Genomic DNA, 18,340 nt, shown 5'->3' on the forward strand with positions numbered 1-18,340 from the left:
TAATTGTTTCCTGGAAAGCTGCCATTCCATCTTATAGGGAAAATGTTATAGAGTTTCATCCTGAGGTGGTACTGAACTTTCTCAACAATGAGGATGTTTGCTGGCCTCAGAATGGAAGTTTTCTAGGGTGTATTAATTAAAATATGGCTCAAATAATAATGGAATGCAATCAAATTGGTTAACCATATTTTCCATGACAGGAAAAGTCCTCTGGGAAACGATATTTTAACATAATTCTTTCAATAAGTCATGAATTAATCAACATATTATATTATCAAATATTCACTTTGAGCTTGTCACTAAGCCATAAAGTAGTTGCTTCATTTTGACTTTAGCCAATCAGGGGTGTCCCCAAAGGTGCCCAAAAGAGTCAAGATGGTGACTGTAACTGTGGAATTGAAACCCCATCCCTTTTTTTACATGTATTGTATCTGTGACATCACCTTGACTTTTTTGATCCATCCCCACAGACACCCTTGGGCTATGCAAAACAGAGTAGTGGTAAATCTGTAATGCAATAAGATATAAGTACAATCAGAGATTTGTGTTTCCACATATAACCATACAGTTCCAGGAGCATTTATGCAGTATAAAATACAAGTAATCCAAAAATATTACGCACCTCAAAAAGAATGGGACTCTACATGGTCACAGCTGCCATCTTGACCCTCCCCTCCATGGACAACCCTGCAATCAATTGTAGTAATTGATTAAACTATGGTTTAATGGTATATAAAACTATAGCTTATGTGAGATGTGAATCGAACAAGATTTTATGTTAAATAAGTATGTTTTCTCCTGATTTTTAAAATCATGTTTCTCTTGAATTAATTTCACCCTTTTAAGATAAAATTATCTCATTAGATGTGGATGAATCTTGGCATATTTTGGTGGTGTGCCAGTGTGTAATTATTTCTAACTTTCCATTTACAATATGCATTTTATTTTTTATTTAATATTCATGTTTATATGTTAATAAAAATTAAAGAAGTGATTAATTTTTCTGAACTCCAGCTAGAATCATGTCCTCCCATAATATGTGTGTACGTGTACTGTATGTGGGAGAATAAGAAAAAGGAACTTATGAGATATGTTGTTTGGACTTCAGTTCTCAAAATTTCCAGCTAGTGTCCTCATTAACAAAAACTCTGCAAGCAGAATTTTTCCATATTAATTAGTCTGCTGCTACTTTTCCATACTTTGATCACTAAGTACTAAGGCACTGGAATTACCAACAAGCACTTTGTACTCTTAAAAAATAATATACAATATTTTATTAAAATGGTTTAATATATTAAATCTGTGACTGTCTACTGCAAAGTAGAGCTCAACATGTTAACGAGAACTTTATTTTTTATTTTAAATATTTATATATCATGTGACATGCGAGGCGTTACTAGATGGTATATATCTTGAGATTTCTTTCAAGCACAGTAGGTGCACATATAAGGATTCTAACTTTAGTTCATCTGTATTTTTATTCTTTTCCAATTGATGACCACATTCTCTCTTCTCCAGTGAACAATGCCTCCTTCTCTCACAACATTTCTAGCTCTATGGGGTGGAATGCAACTGAACAAAAAGGTTGCCATTTCAGGTGTGTACCCAGCTATACAATAATCTCCAGGTCAATTATTTCAGTGATGCAGTGACTCTTGTCTGGTCTGAGAGCCAACTGAATCCTCTTGTAATCTGATGATTTACTGCAATTAAGACTCTGGAAATATTTATAGTCAGCCCCAGATTTGCAGAACCAACACTACTCATTTAAACCAAATGTACCTTCATTGCCCAGGATAGAGTAATAAGACACACCATGTACCAACAAAATGTAAAACGGTGGACATGTTACACTGGATTGTCCTGGCTTCTTACAAAAACTTGTCAAAGAAAGATTCTAGGATGAAGAAACAGCCATAGTTTGCTTCAAAAATGCTCTCCAAGAATGCTGGATTAGGCATAACACAATGTGGAATTCAATGTTACTTCCACACTTTTCATCCATGGTGATATTCCATTTTCATTCCAACAAAGAAAACAATCTTCTAGATGTCATGATTACTAAACAGAGCTTGAAAATATTCTTGCGGAGATAAGAAATATATCAATATATATATAAAAAAACGAGCCACAGCCCACATCCAAAATTTCTAGGCTGAGTCTTGGCTTCAGCTTTGAACAGTTGACATCTCAGCTCTTTGTGATGATCCGTGAGTTAATTTATGCTTAATCACCAAATGAGTTACTTAGCAAAAGGGATTGACTAGATGCGAGTGGAATTTCTTCAAACCATCACATGTACAACCATTGATCTTCCAAGAAAAGAGTGACCATCGTAAGGGCAAAGTATCCTCTACTGGCTATTTTTGTTGTGCTTTGAGGCTAAAATTGCCCTCCCCTGGAAGATGCTGAATTAAAGGGGAGATATTCCCACCTGAAGCCTTGATGAAGAACTGGTGGTCCCTGAGCACACTGACAATTCCTGCTTGTTGTGGCACAAAGACACCCATGCCGCAGATGTGTCCTCATGATAGAACCTCCACCTCATCTCCGGCCTGCTATTGAGGCAGGCTGAAGTCTGACTAAATTGTTCCAGCATGAAAGTAGCATCTTCTGTCTTATGGCCATGGAAAGCCCCCATGCAGAGATTCTAGGAGCCTTTAGAGGTCAGAAATTTGCTGGACAGTTGATCAGCTACAGGTCTCCTCCCTCCCATCTAGGATTGGGTTCTGTACCTTCAAAACTATTTTCCTTGTGGCTGCCAGAATTGTCGGACAGGTCACCTTAATGGCTTTTTCAAAGTGTGACCTTTAGGAGTATTGAGAAATTGATATTCTATGGCTGGAGCTTTAAAACATTACATTATTTTCAGCCCTGGCTCAGAATAAAAGGGCTGTAGTTTGGCATGCTGAATGTCCAGGGCTGCAAAAAATATGAGGTTTGCTGCAAGTGTCATCAGAGCAAGTCCAAATAGCTCCTCCAGCAAAGTATCAAGGCTGGCCAGAGTAGTGGTAGAATAAATTAGGGATCCTAACTTGCCAGAAAGAAAAGCTCAGAAAATATTACACCTGACCTGCATAAGAGGGACAGCAGATGAGGAGGCAAGGAGGCCTTGCAGTAGCCCAACCCCGCTGAATAAACAGATGTACGGAGTCCTTGGTGCTCTCTGAGCCTTGTTGTTTTCTTGCAGACGTTTCATTGCCAAACTAGGCAACATCTTCAGTGCGAACAGAGAGAGGGCCTTGCTCTCTGTTTATATACAGTGTCTTGCCCTGCTTGTGTTGGTGGGGGTGGTTTTCTCTCCTTGGGAGTTCTTTGATTGGGCTGTTGTTTGCTGCTTGGTTGATTGACTGAGTTAATAGTTCCTTGATTAGGGTGTATTGTGCTGTTTGATTGTTCATCTGGTGTTAATCCTAGTGTTGATTTTTGCATATCTGGGTATTGATTGCTGGCGAGGAGGTGTACTGGTCTTTTGGCTTTTCTATTGTCTCTTTTGAATGGTATGTAAATGTTGTTTACCTCTATGTGTCTGTTGATGGCTGCTTTGTCTGAGTGCCAGGCTTCCAGGAATTCTCTGGCGTTTTTGTGTTTGGCTTGGTTTAGGATGCTCACAGTTTCCCAGCTGAAACTATGGTTGAGTCTGGCCATGTGTTGTGAGATTAAGGAGTTCTCATCATGTCTTCTGACTGCTAGTTCTACCATACCATTTAAAAGAGACAATAGAAACGCCAAAAGACCAGAACACCTCCTCACCAGCAATCAGCACCCAGATAGGCAAAGATTAACACCAGAATTAACACCAGATGAACCATCAAACAGCACAATACTGTACACCCTAATCAAGGAACTATTAACTCAGGCAATCAACCAAGCAGCAAACAACAGCCCAATCAAAGAACTCCCAGGGAGAGAAAAACACCCCCACCAACACAAGCAGGGCAAGCCACTGTATATAAACAGAGAGCAAGGCTCACTCCCTCTTTGCACTTGAAGATGTTGCCTAGTCTGGCAATGAAATGTCCACAAGAAAACAAGGCTCAGAGAGCACCAAGGACTCCACAGTTCAACCCTGAGCTACAAATATTCGCTTTGATTGGAAACAGATCTATGACCTTATTGGAGGAGGGTTCTCCAAGACAAACAGTAGCTTGAGAGGAAGCAGTTTTAGGGGATAAACACTGCAGGAAGGAGAAAAAGGGAAGGGGAAACAGGCCATTTCTGTTTAGCAGAGTGCCATGAGAACCACTCACAATAATCCTAGGAGGACTGATCCATGACAGCACTCAGACTGTCTCATGTTCAGGACAAAGGTTGGTGGCTGGTTTTCCTCCAAGCAGGTGGCACTGGGTAGAAAGAAAAGGATGGCTGGGAACCTACCAGTTGATGACCTGGAAGTCACCTGCTTTAAATTCTCTAGTAGTTTCTTACAACCAAGAAGGCTAGATTCTCACTGAGTCTTATTAGCCAGATTTATTTAAAGGAAAAAAGGGGTTAGATTACAGAATTTTGGAAAGTGAATGTGTACTTTAACACATCATTTATCATAATGTTATTAGGTATGGATTCTTTGATTCTTTTGCTAACTACTGCTTCCCCAGTAAGGGAAGAATGTGCAGATATTCTGGTCTACTAATATTTTGCAAACCACTATCCTCTTTCCCAGACTGTGAGAAGTGTGTTACACCTGCATTTAAAAAATGGGAGGGAAGCACACTACCACTGTTATATGGTTGAGTCCTGAACAGATAAGGGGTAAGGCAACATGCAATTTCCCACAAGTTTTAGACTACAGATACTTCCATATAACCACCATTATCATTTCCCAAATCCCCAGAAACATTCTTGTAACAACTTGCAATTGTGCTACCTGCACCTTCCATCTATTCCAGACTAGCTAACCAGATCTCTCTCCAATTGAGCAATGAGGGAGCACAAAGTCACTATCTATGTGGTATTCCCCTGGGGACTGGGATATTAGCATGGGAGCTCTGGCATGGGTGTGTCTAATGGTTCTGTGTTTCTATTAAACCTCAATGCAATTTTGGTTGTTTATTTTTTTTAGTTAAATTCTTTGTTTTGTTTACCACCCAGAGTTTCTTGGATAAATGAGTGACTATATTTATTGAATTGGGTTAATAAATAAATCCTCTACCTATCCTTCCCATACTGGATTTTGTAGGTAGGTAGGTAGGTAGGTAGGTAGGTAGATAGTCACCAGCCCTTCTTTTCTACTGAGGTGAGAACACCATAGTGTTACAATCAATATCATGGTTTTAACAACTGCAGGATAGAAGTGGAGCTAAGAGGTTAGGAAGCATCATTCCCATCTGTGAGAAAATGACCTGTCCCACCGTACTCCATGGAGCTCCAGCTGTAGAGTCCTAACGTCTGAAGTACCTTTACTTCCCAATGTAGACAATTCAGACAACACGTATTTAACTTCAACAACAGTTTATTTGATCAAACAAACAGCTGGGTGTTCAATACAGGCTTCACTTGGGAAACCGCATGACCCACACACGGAGGTATTGGGAGCTTTTATACATGCCTGAGACATGACGCATGTCCCCTGAGGGGTGGCATGGTCCAATTACAAAGCTACCCTCAGGTCTTTGCCCCGGCTCAACAGCAATTTTGCTTGTCTCCTCTGTCCCTAGTGCAAGCGTATTACAAAAGCGAGATAGCAATAGTTAGATCCGCTCTTCACAGCCCTAAAAAAAACTGAAGCTTTGCCATTTGATCTGCAGCTGAGCTAGAAATAAATTTGCTCAGTTGCCCAACACTGATGATGGCATAGAATCAGAGGGATGACATGCTAGTCCAGATGTGGAATCAAAGCTCTTTGGGCTCATTCACATGTCCTACTTGCTTAACATGAAGATGTCCTTCTAAATGTTTGTTGAGGACATGAATGCACAATGGCACCCTCAAGCCACCCCAGCCTCCACCATTTTTTTCTTACTCCACTTCCATTTTTGTGCCATTTTTCAAGCACTTAATCTGTGGCAAATCATTCCAAGGTAAATTTAGGGGTAGAAGCCTTTCTATTCCTAATCAAGAACTGACACTATTTTGGGCATGCTTCCTACTCCCTGACACCCCATGGGCAGCTGGAGAAGCATTTGTGATAGGCAGTGATGCTGTCTCATGACAATGGCAATTAAAATTCAGAACACTGGAGGACATACTGCACAACACAGTTCTCTCAGTTGAGGATCTGACACAATAACCCTACTTCATATGTATAAGGAAAAGGTCTGAATTGAGTTCAGCTCCAGTTAGAATCCTAAATCAGATGAAGCTCAGATTTTTAGACCCATTTGATTTCTGTGCTACTTGTTAAAGAGATTCCTGGGAGCAGTGTTTCTGGAAGGTCCCATAAATCGTTAATTATCCATAGCTGCCCCTTTACACAATACAGTCCCAGAGTTCCCAAGAAGACGGGGAAAATGTTCAATCCAGCATCAGCCTGTACTGACATAGTCACTTCAGGTGACCTGCTCTTAAACTCTGCCTTGCAGAATAGCCTCAGGGGAGCTGGACAGATTTGATGCAGCTTCCTACCCGCTGGAAAGGGAGAGGTTGAAGGCTGGCAGCTTTGTAGGTGTGGTCAAATTTATAGCAACAAGCACATATTGAGGAATTTACCTGGCCTGGCCTTTGGGGACAGATGTGGGAGGGGAGAGGAAGAGGGTTATTCAGGGGAGTTTCAGCCCTGGCACCTCTCCTTCCCTCAAACGTTAACTGTCAGATGAAGAGAAGACCCCCCTCCCCTATTTTTCAGACCCTGCAATAGGTCTCCTGCATTCTTCCTAAATGCATACATGGCAGTAGGTGGGCAGGTGAAGCGGGGAGGTGTAACCACTTTAAAGGCCCTTTTTCTTCTCCAGGGGCTTTCTCTGGAGTCTTTGAAGATTGCTGGTGTTTCCTCAGCTGGGAAAATCTCTGTCTGCACACTTGCCTCAGTTCCATTCCTTTTTCCTGAGTTGAGGGCTGCTTTGCATCTCCTTACCCCTCCAATATACTATCTCTGTTTGGGAAAAATGGCAGAAGGTCACTCATGTGGCCTAGAAGTTATTTATTTCCAGACAAGTGATCTGAGATGTACAATTTTTTCCTTACCCCTCTGTTCATTTGCAAAAGTAATGTTTAGGTCAGTGTTTTTCAAACTTGGCAACTTTAAGATGTGTGGACTTCAATGCCCAGAATTCTCCAGCCAGCTGGCTAGAGAAGGGCATTGAAGTCCATACATCTTAAAGTTGCCAAGTTTGAAAAACACTGGTTTAGATTATATCCTAGATATTAAAAAAAAATTATAGGAAAAAAAGCATTTGTGATACACTCGTGCACAGCTTCCATTCATTTCTCTTGGACTTGCACAGGAAAGCTTCTAATGTGGGAAAGTGAGCAAATTCATGTTTAACTATATTCAGTCATCCTTCATAGCCCCTAGACTCAGCAGCCATCAGCTGTTACAAAGAGTGGGCAGGCAATATCTTTTTGTGGTCTATTGGGCTCTCACCAAAATTATTAATGAAAAATAAATGGTAGTTTTTCTTTTTTAATTGAATGTCCAATATTTTGGAAATATCAACTTTCTGATTAGTGGCATAGTTGATTCTTTAAAGGGTTTGATGTAGCTTTATCAACCTTGGGAGTTTATTTATAAACCAGACATGATGGGTTGTAAACCATGGTTTATAAACCCATTCCACTTTAGTTTGGTCAATAAACTCTGGTTAAACAAAGCATGATTTAGTGTGATATGACTCTGTTGTAGCCCCTGGTAAACAACATGAATGTAAAGTCTTGTTTTGTCTTTGGCTGTTTTTATGACATGCTGAACAATAAACTAGCAACCACAATTTAGTCTCAGCTGTGTGGTTTATGATTCATTGTATTGTCTGAACCAAGTAATTGGTTTAATTCAATAAACAATTATTAATTTAACTGTTGGCAAATATGTCACACAAATACAGCATCTGAGTATGTGTAGAGCAAAGAAAAGAATTGGTTACTTTATAGATGTTGCTGAACCACACCTTCCAGCAGGCAAGGTTTGCTGAGAAGTTGCAGTTCAGCAACATATGGAAAGCCAGAGGGCTCCCCACCACCACAATACTGAATATTTTCTTTGATGGTTCTACAAAATATCATGCATGCAAACAGTCTGAAAGAGACTTGTACCTGGCTGGTCTCACCGCAATAGTGAAATTAGGTCTTTGTCATCTTTCCACTGCAACCCATGTACCAGCCCTATGGCTTTAGGACAAGCTAGAACCTGAAAGGCAGGATGGGGGAGGGGGAGTCTATAAAAAGAAAAAGGAAAGACACCCTACCTTCCCTTTTATTTGAAGGTAGATCAAAGAGTCCCAATAAACTCTTAGTAACACTGCAATTGAGGCATCTTTGGGGGATTATGAGAAGGCAGGGTTATCAATAAAGCCATGCTTGCTGCTGCCCTGGATGTTAAGGTCTTGACTTTACACCCCACCACAACTCATTCCAGACCAGAATTGAAACACACATGAGAAGAACATTTCCTCTTCATGTGATGCATTTCTGTATAAACCTCCAGAAGCAACTTTTGATGGTTAAATGCTGGAGTAGGCAACCACTGACCCCTAGCTCCTCAAAATTCTCCCTGCCATCTCAGCCTATCTTTGGTTTTTTTTTCTAGGCAGGTGAGAAGACCTGAAGCATTGAGCTGCAGTAACTCTATTATTTCCTAAAATAATATGAGACCGAAGTGAGATCCAGAGGCATTCTTGTAAATCAAGATAGACCTTAGAGGCTGGTGCTTTGCTTTATAGCATGTAGCTTCCCATTTCCAAAAATAAAACCAGACTGAATAGGGAGACTGGCAGGCACCAAGGCCATGGGCATATTTGTGCCCATGGGCTCCATGGTGCCTCTCTCTGATCAAATGGGGTTTATTTCCAAAATATATAATAAGAACACACCTATACAAACTGACACATAAAGTAAAACTGCTTTAATACTTGGGACTGGCACAAAAGTACTGCAGTGCAATCCCACCTCTTTTGGATCCTGATCAGCCACTTTCCCCTTCCCTCCCCCATTCTACTTTCTCTTCTCCTGATTAAATTCCTTTTCCAGCTCAACCTTTTATGATTGCTGAACATGTTCTATCTTCACTGTGCTATTGTTGTTGTTGTTTTCCTCCACTGAGATTCTCTTCTTTTAAAGACCAGTTTAGAATATTTTGGCAAAGTTGAGACTTCATTAAGCACGTTGCTATCATCCTTTTGCTTCTTGGTGGCAGCAATGGCACTCAACAGCCAAATTTGCTATTTGAAGGGGAGATCTCAAGGGCCACCTAAACCTTCTCACAGGAAGGGCATACACAGAATCTGGTATTTTTATTTATGTAGTTCTAAGGTTTTGATTGGGAGTACCCTCTTATAAGTACAGTAAATTTCACCTATGAGTCTTTTGACCAGTAGGGCAAATGACAAGAGATAGTTAAGGGGAAGGGCCTTCATGCCACCCGTGTCTGTGTCTCACCTGGCCTATTTTAGTAAAATGAGTTTCTGTGTTCAAGAGGGAACTTCTTCCCTCCCCCCTCCCTCTCCCTCCCCCCCCTCTCCCTCCCCTTTTCTCTGTAAGAAGCTGCTTAGATGGAAGCAAGGCTCTCCTATCCTATGTATTTCTTTATAAACCTTTTATTTCAGATGGAAAGAACATTCACTGATTGTTGGCCTAAAACCATACTCTGCTTCCAAGAAAACTATATTATTTCCTTAGGCACTGGAAGCCAAATGGGTGACTTTGGACCTGTCACTCTTTTTCAACCCAACCCACCTCATAGGGATGTTGTATGGAAAACAAGATGCAGGAGCATCAGGTATATATACTACCTCAATTTGATCCAAATTAATGGTGGGATAAAAGACAAACAAACAAACAAACAGCATTTTCTATTTGAATGAGACCTGCTGCTATTTAATTATTCCACTCTTTCTCTTTTTTTTTAAAGATTTTTTTATCCCGCCGTTATTATTTTCATAAGTAACTCAAGGCAGGGAACATACCTTAATACTCCTTCCTCCTCTTATTTTTCCCACAACAACCCTGTGAGATGAGTTGGGTTGAGAGACACTGGCCCAAAGTCACCCAATTGGCTTTCATGCCAAAAGTGGGATTAGAACTCACATTCTCCTGGTTTCTAGCCTGGTGCCTTAACCACTAGACCAAACTGGCTCTCTTTTAGTACTCAGTTTAGTATTCAATTCAAATATCTACCACGTTTCAAACTGGAAATCCCCAAAAAGCCAAATGTCTAGGATTGCTTATTTACAGTACTTCTAAATAGCTTCTCAAGCGCCTTGTCCCCTCCTCCATTACCAAACTCTCTGTCTCTGCATGCCATTCTATCATCTTTCTCTTATTCTCCCACTTCTCTGCCTCTTATTTCTACTCTCAGTCAATTCCTCTCTACTGTCTGGGCCCAGATGTGATACCCCTCCCCAATCTTGCTTGCCTGATGCTTTCATCACTTTCTTCATCATTAGCTACCGTTGCAGTTCTCCCCAGCCCAGGAAGGAAATTAATCATGCCAGCACTGGGATCATGTGGCTTTGCTATCACCTTCAGATTCTACCTATGCAATATAAGGGTTAAAGAGTTGAATTTATATAAGGAAGAGGCAAGTGGGACCACATTTGACCAGTGAGCCAACATGGAGTGATTTGAGCTGAGAGAGAATTGTTCATGTTTTCTACTACAGATTAAGGTTACTATGGTAACTAATCATTTTGGCCAGGTGAAGAGGTTGAATTTAATTGTCTCCTTTTCAGATGTTAATTTTTGCACCTGGGGGGAAGAACTTGCCTGGACTTGTTTTAGTTTCAGTTTCCCTTCTGTATAGGCATGTAGAGAGTTAAGCAGCTCTCACTGAGAGCCTGTAAGAATGCAGAAGCTTTTAAATATGTTTTGCTTTCTGTAAATAAAATTATTTTTATAGAAATGCCTGGTATGTGACTTTTCTGATCTCTCCTGGGCCAAAGCCTTTCCTAGCAATCTGCCAACAAGAATAACTAGCCAAACCTGCCTTACAGGATTGTTGCTATGTGAATAAAATGAAGGAATGTTATGTATACCAATGTGATATAAGAAAAGATGGAATATAAATACAAAAATAATAAAAACATTTTTCTCTACCTACAGAGCACTTGGTTAAAAACCAAAAATTGTCTGTCCAGAATGTTTTCTTTTTAGAAAATTCAGACTTTGAGCAATAAACCTCATATGACTAACAAATTTTCCAAAGAAGTATTATAAATATTTTTTTAAAATTCATCTAAGTTTTTATACACACACGATGAATGAATGATGGCAGAAATTTGGAAGGATAAAAAAATATAATTTTAAGCTGCCAGTGATGGATTACACCTTTCTTGTTTATGTTAGAAAAGAATTACCTTGCAAAAAGGCAAAAACCCTACAGAATATTTCAGCCATGTACTGTTTTCTAAGTTGCATCCTGCCCACCGCCCCTACTGCAACCTTGTTGATCAGTGCACATTATATCTCTGTCCATGAGCTACATTGGTTGCCAGTATGCTTCCAGGTTCAATTCAAGGGTCTGGTGATGAGCCAGAAAGCTCTCTGTGTCATGGGACTGGGTTAGTTGAGGAACCACCTCTCCCCGATTACATCTACCTGTCCCATGAGGTCTGGCAGAAAAGGCATGTTCTGGATCCTGTCTGTTAGGACATATCATCTGATGGGACCCAGGAAGAGAGCCTTTTCTGTAGTGGCACTGGATCTTTGGAACATCATCCACCCATAGATTAGATTGACCTTGACCCTACTGGCTTTTCAGAAGGCTTGGAAGACATGGCTTTGCCATCGTGCTTGGGTATCCAGCTATGGTGTGGAGCCTGTTCGATGGCTGCATTGATGGTTATGAATGGATTTTAATTCTGCTACTGTTTATGTTTTTAATATGGTTTTTAATATGGTTTTATACGCTTTTGTTGTTTTATTTGTATTTTGTTTATTGTTTTTTGCTGTTGTTTTTAATTATTGTGAGCCACCTAGAGTCACTTAAGTGAGACGGGTGGCTGTATCAATCGAATGAATGAATGAATGAAACAAACCTGAAGTGATACAATCCCCAGGGTCACCCCAGTCTGTCCATTCCCTTCTCCTGCACAGATAGATGAGTCTTTGAAAGCTAGCAGCCACCACCACCTACTGGGACAAGAAATTATTACAGTAGTCACAGCTGCCAGCCACTTCAGGGGTATCTGGCCAAGGGCACATAGGTGGGTCAGAAACATTTCCTTTCAGAAATGTAGACATGAAATTAGCCAGCATGGCTGAAACATTCCTCAGTATTCAGAGACCACGGCACAGCCAGAGGACCACATTAACATGCTATCCTCCACTCCTTACGTATAGAGTAAAGGTATGCTGGAAAAAATTGCACTGCCCAACTGTGGAGGCCTATTGTGATACAACCATGAGGCCAGTGAGTGGTACCTTCCTGACAGTTTCAATGCGAGACATCTTGAGGACAGTGATTGTTGGATTCTACCAGCTTATGAGAAAAAAAAAATCACCAACTGTTCTCCTTAAGGTAAGGTGTGGTGGAAGAGGGTGAAAGCCTGAGGTGAAGAATTCAACCACCTTTCATATTGCCCATGGAGAGGAGACAGTGGTGTCTGCAAGCTCTGTCCCTTTGGGGCATGTGGGCCACATTGCAACACACATAGAAAAGGGGTGGGGCTTATGTCATAATTCCATGAAGCTGCTTTTGACAATCGAACCGCCTTCGCCCCCTTCTGGAGACTACTGGGAAAAGGGGTTGCAAGAAGCATCATGGCATGCCCTCCAGCTTCAAGCCATGCCCTTTCCATGCCTGTGACCCATCTGTCCGTTAAGCTCGCAGACACAGAGTAGGGGCAGGGGATAACAAGTGAGCTCTGTCCTCAAGAAGACTGCAAGGCAACAGCAGTGTAAGAGACTGTAGGAAGCAGGCAATGTAAGAGGAGTTCAGCTGGTGTTAGAAAAGGCAGCCTAGCCCAGATGTGAGGTCCATGGGAAGGAAACATTTTTAAAAGACTCCACCTTAATTGGCTTGCTCTAAGTCTGCCTGGGAATTTACTTGCATAGTTTACAAGACTATGATTTGAATCCTGACTAGTTCCCACTTCTTTAGGTTTGCCAGCTATGTTGGTATTGACAGGGACAATGCTGACTGTGAGTGGCAGTGGCTGGCAGTGCCTGGAAACAGCCTTCGGATGGGCAAAGGGGCATTCATGTAGGTAAAGTAATAAAAACAGTAAAAACTATGGCCATGTGAAACAGAGAAGCAGCAAAAAATCTATAATGCAGTAAGACACAAGTGCAACAAGATATTTGCATGTCTATCTGCAGTCATACAGTTCCAGAAGCATTTGTACACTACAAAATGAAAGTAATGCAAAAATGCCATGTTTGTTAATGAAAAAACTAATAGATCAACAATGTGAAAGGAAATTGAACTCTACGCCATGATCGGGTATATCCATTTCTTCTCATTCACACGGCATGCCTGGTCAGTCAAAGGGAGATAAAAAAAACCCTGTTAAGTACCCTGAAGATCATTTTGGAGGGAAAGGCAGGTTATAAATTCAAAAAGTGAATGTTTTCCTTGGTTTTCTTCACCGAGTTAATGTCAATTGATCTAATTTGCAGACCTCTCTCTGCTCTCTAATTAATACACAAGAGGTTTGGGTATCTTTCTAAGTTCTTCTAAGTTTTGAGCAGCAATGTCCTAACTTTTAGAATGTTAAAATGAAGAAAAATAACCATGTTTTAAACTTAGAAACAATTTATTCCAAACTCCTGTCTTTGCTTCTGCTTTTTGCTTTTGGGTAGACACACTTTACCCAATCACTGCTGTCCCAAAATCTGGACTTCTGATAGTGTGTATTTAATGCTATTTTGAAACTCATTGGTTAAACAAATTCAAACAGCTTTTCTTACAGACTGGGCAGAAGAATGACTATTCCATTTATAATCAATCCCATTCTAGAAGGCTAGAGATTACGCTAGCTCTTTTTAAAATGAGATCTGGGGATTATGATGCACCTGATGCACCTTGCTGATGCCCATGAAACCCTGTCGTTGGTTTAAAGCTTAGAATGTCGTACAAGACTAGCCACCTATAACTGACTCAATAAATTAAGCAAACCATGATTTAGCATAGTGTGTGAATACAACCATTGAAATGTAGCTACCACTTACAGAGATTATGTACCTCCTAGCTCTGAGTGACACAGGAACAGCACACAAGGCATGTTGCCAATAGCACCATATCACTAGGCCGATGAATATTAGGGTTATATAGTGCTTTGGATATGAAGGCAAAAAAAAAAAAGTGCTTTGGCACATGCTGTGGTAAGTACTGCACTGTCTGTAACTCCTTAAAGCAGCTGCATATTTTCTAGAGATTGTACAGCTGCCTTTTGCAGCTACTGTGCAATCCTGGAAAGTATGGATTTGGTTTAAGGAGTTGTAGGAAGATGCTATATTGTGCCCCTGTACGCTCTGAAACACCTTTTGCCTTTGAATCCACAGCACCACCCAGCCCTAATACGTGTTTTCCAAATAGACTGCAGTTTCAGAAGAGCCACTATGACATTTGTTCTCTATTTGTTCTACACACACACACACACACACTATCAGCATCAACCTTTTGATTGTTGGCTTCTTTTCTCCAGAGTAAGCATATCCCATTCTTGCAAGTTTTTCCTTATATGATCTTGGGTCCTAGTCAAATCAAACCTATATTACAGTCATAGACCAGCATAAGGAGGGTGGGGTACAGTCAATTAAAAAGCATAGAAGATATATCAGAGTCTAAAAAAAAAAAAATTATGGGTCCTAGATCTTTTATTTTTTTTTCTTCTGAACTGTTTGTTTTACCAACTATAATATTAACAAACTTCTTTTGGTAATTAAAGTAGGGCTATCAGCAGCAGTAGGGGACGCGGTGGTGCTGCGGGTTAAACCGCTGCGCTGCTGAGCTTGCCGATCGGAAGGTCGGCGGTTCGAATCCGCGCGGCAGGGTGAGCTCCCGTTGCTAGTCCCAGCTCCTGCTCACCTAGCAGTTCGAAAACATGCAAATGTGAGTAGATTAATAGGTACCGCTTTGGCGGGAAGGTAACGGCGTTCCGTGTCGTCATGCCGGCCACATGACCACGGACAGGCCTACGGACAACGCCGGCTCTAACGGCTTAGAAACAGAGATGAGCACCGCCCCCTACAGTTGGACACGACTGGACTTTACGTCGAGGGAAACCTTTACCTTTACCTATCAGCAGCAGTGGCTTATCAGGCCATCTTCACTACCTGGAATTCCTCTTCCTCCTTCTTCCTCATGCAAGAAAGTGCAAGAACATTTTCTGTTCTTGCATCTCACCACCATTTCAAGTATATTATTAATGAAATCCAAAGCATCACCTCCCTTGTGACTTTGGCTTTGACAGTAACAGAATGAGTAACTATCGTCATCCAGATATTTCTGAATGATAATTTCCAACATTCCTCACTATTGACCATGATGGTTGTGACTGTGGGAATTATAGTTCAGTAACACTTTGAAAGTCACAGGATCTCCATCCTTAACTTACAGTTGACTGAATCAGAGACCAGGCAAAAATGCCGCAATGGAATAGGATTAACTTTGCTATAACTAGGCAACATAGGCCCTTCTCTCTATATGGAAAATAGATTCCTTCAACCCAAGTCATTTTTATAGTATTCATTCTACAGGTTGCACTCCAAAATCTGGATCTAGCTTTGATATTCAAATGCTTACTAAGCTCAGTTTGGTGGTCTGAATCCACTACCAGTAAATTAAATAATAATACCATTAGTAAATGTCAAAGAGAATCTACACAATTTCTAAGCACAGGCCAATTTGCTTATTCTTAAAGTATTTGGTGCCCCCTAGAGTTAATACAGCATTTGTTACATGTGGAGGTCAGTCCTTGGTTGTTTATTCGTTTAGTCGCTTCCGACTCTTCGTGACTTCATGGACCAGCCCACGCCAGAGCTTCCTGTCGGTCGTCAACACCCCCAGCTCCCCCAGGGACGAGTCCATCACCTCTAGAATATCATCTATCCATCTTGCCCTTGGTCGGCCCCTCTTCCTTTTGCCTTCCACTCTCCCCAGCATCAGCATCTTCTCCAGGGTGTCCTGTCTTCTCATTATGTGGCCAAAGTATTTCAGTTTTGCCTTTAATATCATTCCCTCAAGTGAGCAGTCTGGCTTTATTTCAGTCTAGGTTGCTCTAAAAACAATTTGTACTCAGGAAAGTATCATATGCCCTCCCAATGAGCTCCCATAACTTCTGTAAATTAGCAGTGTGAACTTTCAGTCTCACATATCTTCTACTCAAAATATCAGCATCTAATTGTATATTCTCAAAGTTCAAAAGTGATTAAATGTGACTTTTGAAATAGAGGTATTTAAAAAGAACAACCCAAAAGAAATGGCATGGGCAGTTCCAAAAGTTATCCTGTGCATACCCCTTTTTAATGAATGGGAACTATGTAAGAGAAACTTGAAACTCCATTCATTTTAATGACCTCTTGGAATATCCTCTTGGAATATTCCCTAATTTTTAAGCTGGGCTGCAAGGCAATAATGTAAAATAGCAGCTTGCCTCCTGAACTCGATTTGGCTGCAGATAACAGTTTTTCTCCTCTCATATTCTCCAGATGTGTTGGACTTCAAATCTCATTATGGTTGAAGTAATTAAGGTGATGGGCTTGAGAATTCTACTTCCAAAAATTAATTGCAACTGTAATGTGGATTGTTGTTGCAGAAATATCCTGGACATTGTTCAGCCTCTAGGAGGTAAAGAAAAGTGCACTTAAGCTGCTTGAAGCTTATGGCTTTAAACATGTTTAAATCCATGCTGGACTGTAACTAACAAACGTAATCTTTGACACCGTTCCTGATTCAGAGCAACGTAACTCCATTTTTCTTGCTCTTCCAATTAATTATAGCTTCTTTTTATGAATATGGGTGGAGTTATTCATGCCAGATAAAATGGAGCTATCTCCTGCTTGCCAATTTATATAATAAAAGTGTGACCTCAATGGCAAGTAGGTTCTTTTCCTCATATTTGGCCAATAAAGCAAATGCATTCTTACATGGAGGATAAACGTGTATGCATAAGGCCAAACTATTGTAATACAGGTTTTGTGGGGTTGCGCTTGAAGTCAATCAAGAAATTGGAGGCAGCAGACTGTGACAATATGGGTGGCGATTGATACCTCAAGGTGTCTCATTATCCCATTTTGTTTTGTTCTCCAAGCCCAATTCTACATAGTCACAGTGATGTTTAAAGCCTAACACATGTATGCTTATGGGAAGACCTATTTGTGTATAGTCTTTACACCTATCACATCAATGGGGCATTTTTTATGAGTCTCACTAGTAAAACTGTTGGCACTCACCACCAATGTAGCCTTCTCCATTAATTGGACTCATATTATAGGATAAATTTCCTATGGAATTGAGGCAAGGCATCTTCTTAGCTTAGGCCTCAAAATGTATTTTCTCAGTACTTGCAATGCTGCTGCTTTAGTTGTAATTTTATGTGTTTTATTTTAATATGATTTCTAATAGGCACCTTTACTATATTTTGTAGACTACTCAGAGCCATTAAGGGAGTAGCTTGAAGATACAGAGTATAAATACCAGGGATTTCCCCCTTCCCCTATTATAGTCATTATGCTTATGACAACGTGTGTTATTGTTGCTGAAATGTCACTTAAGCCTCACCGATGGATACTCAACGCTAAATGATGGCAATAGCTTATGCTCATTAGATTGTGCTCCCGTGGCTATCTCCAACTTAAACAAAGGCATCACTACGGATTCGTTCCACATTTTGCACGTTTGTCAAATAATATGCTGTGCGTTCTATATTAAAGAAATAAAATCAAGGTTGCAAGGGCAAACTTGGAAACATGTCGGTTACACATGCTAGAAGGGCCCACGCTGAGCTCCAGTGCTCGTTACCTTGCAGGGATCCTCGGCGCACTCTAACTGCTACGCTTTCTGAACACAACGCAATCTAAGGACAGATTCCCTAAAATGGTGCAGCTGCTGCCGAGTCGCAGCCCGCGTCCTCGTTATAATTAGTGTAACTAATTACACTGCATAAACCCGGAGATCCACTAGAAGGCAGCAAAAGGAAAGAGGAAACTCTGCCCCCTTGCTGCCCCCCAGTGGCCTTCCGGAATTTGCAGCACAGCTAAATTCCGGAAGAATCAGCCCTACTTGAATCCAAACACCACCAATAACAGT

This window comes from Candoia aspera, chromosome 4 (genome assembly GCF_035149785.1).
Source record: "Candoia aspera isolate rCanAsp1 chromosome 4, rCanAsp1.hap2, whole genome shotgun sequence".
NCBI classification, from domain to species: domain Eukaryota; kingdom Metazoa; phylum Chordata; class Lepidosauria; order Squamata; family Boidae; genus Candoia; species Candoia aspera.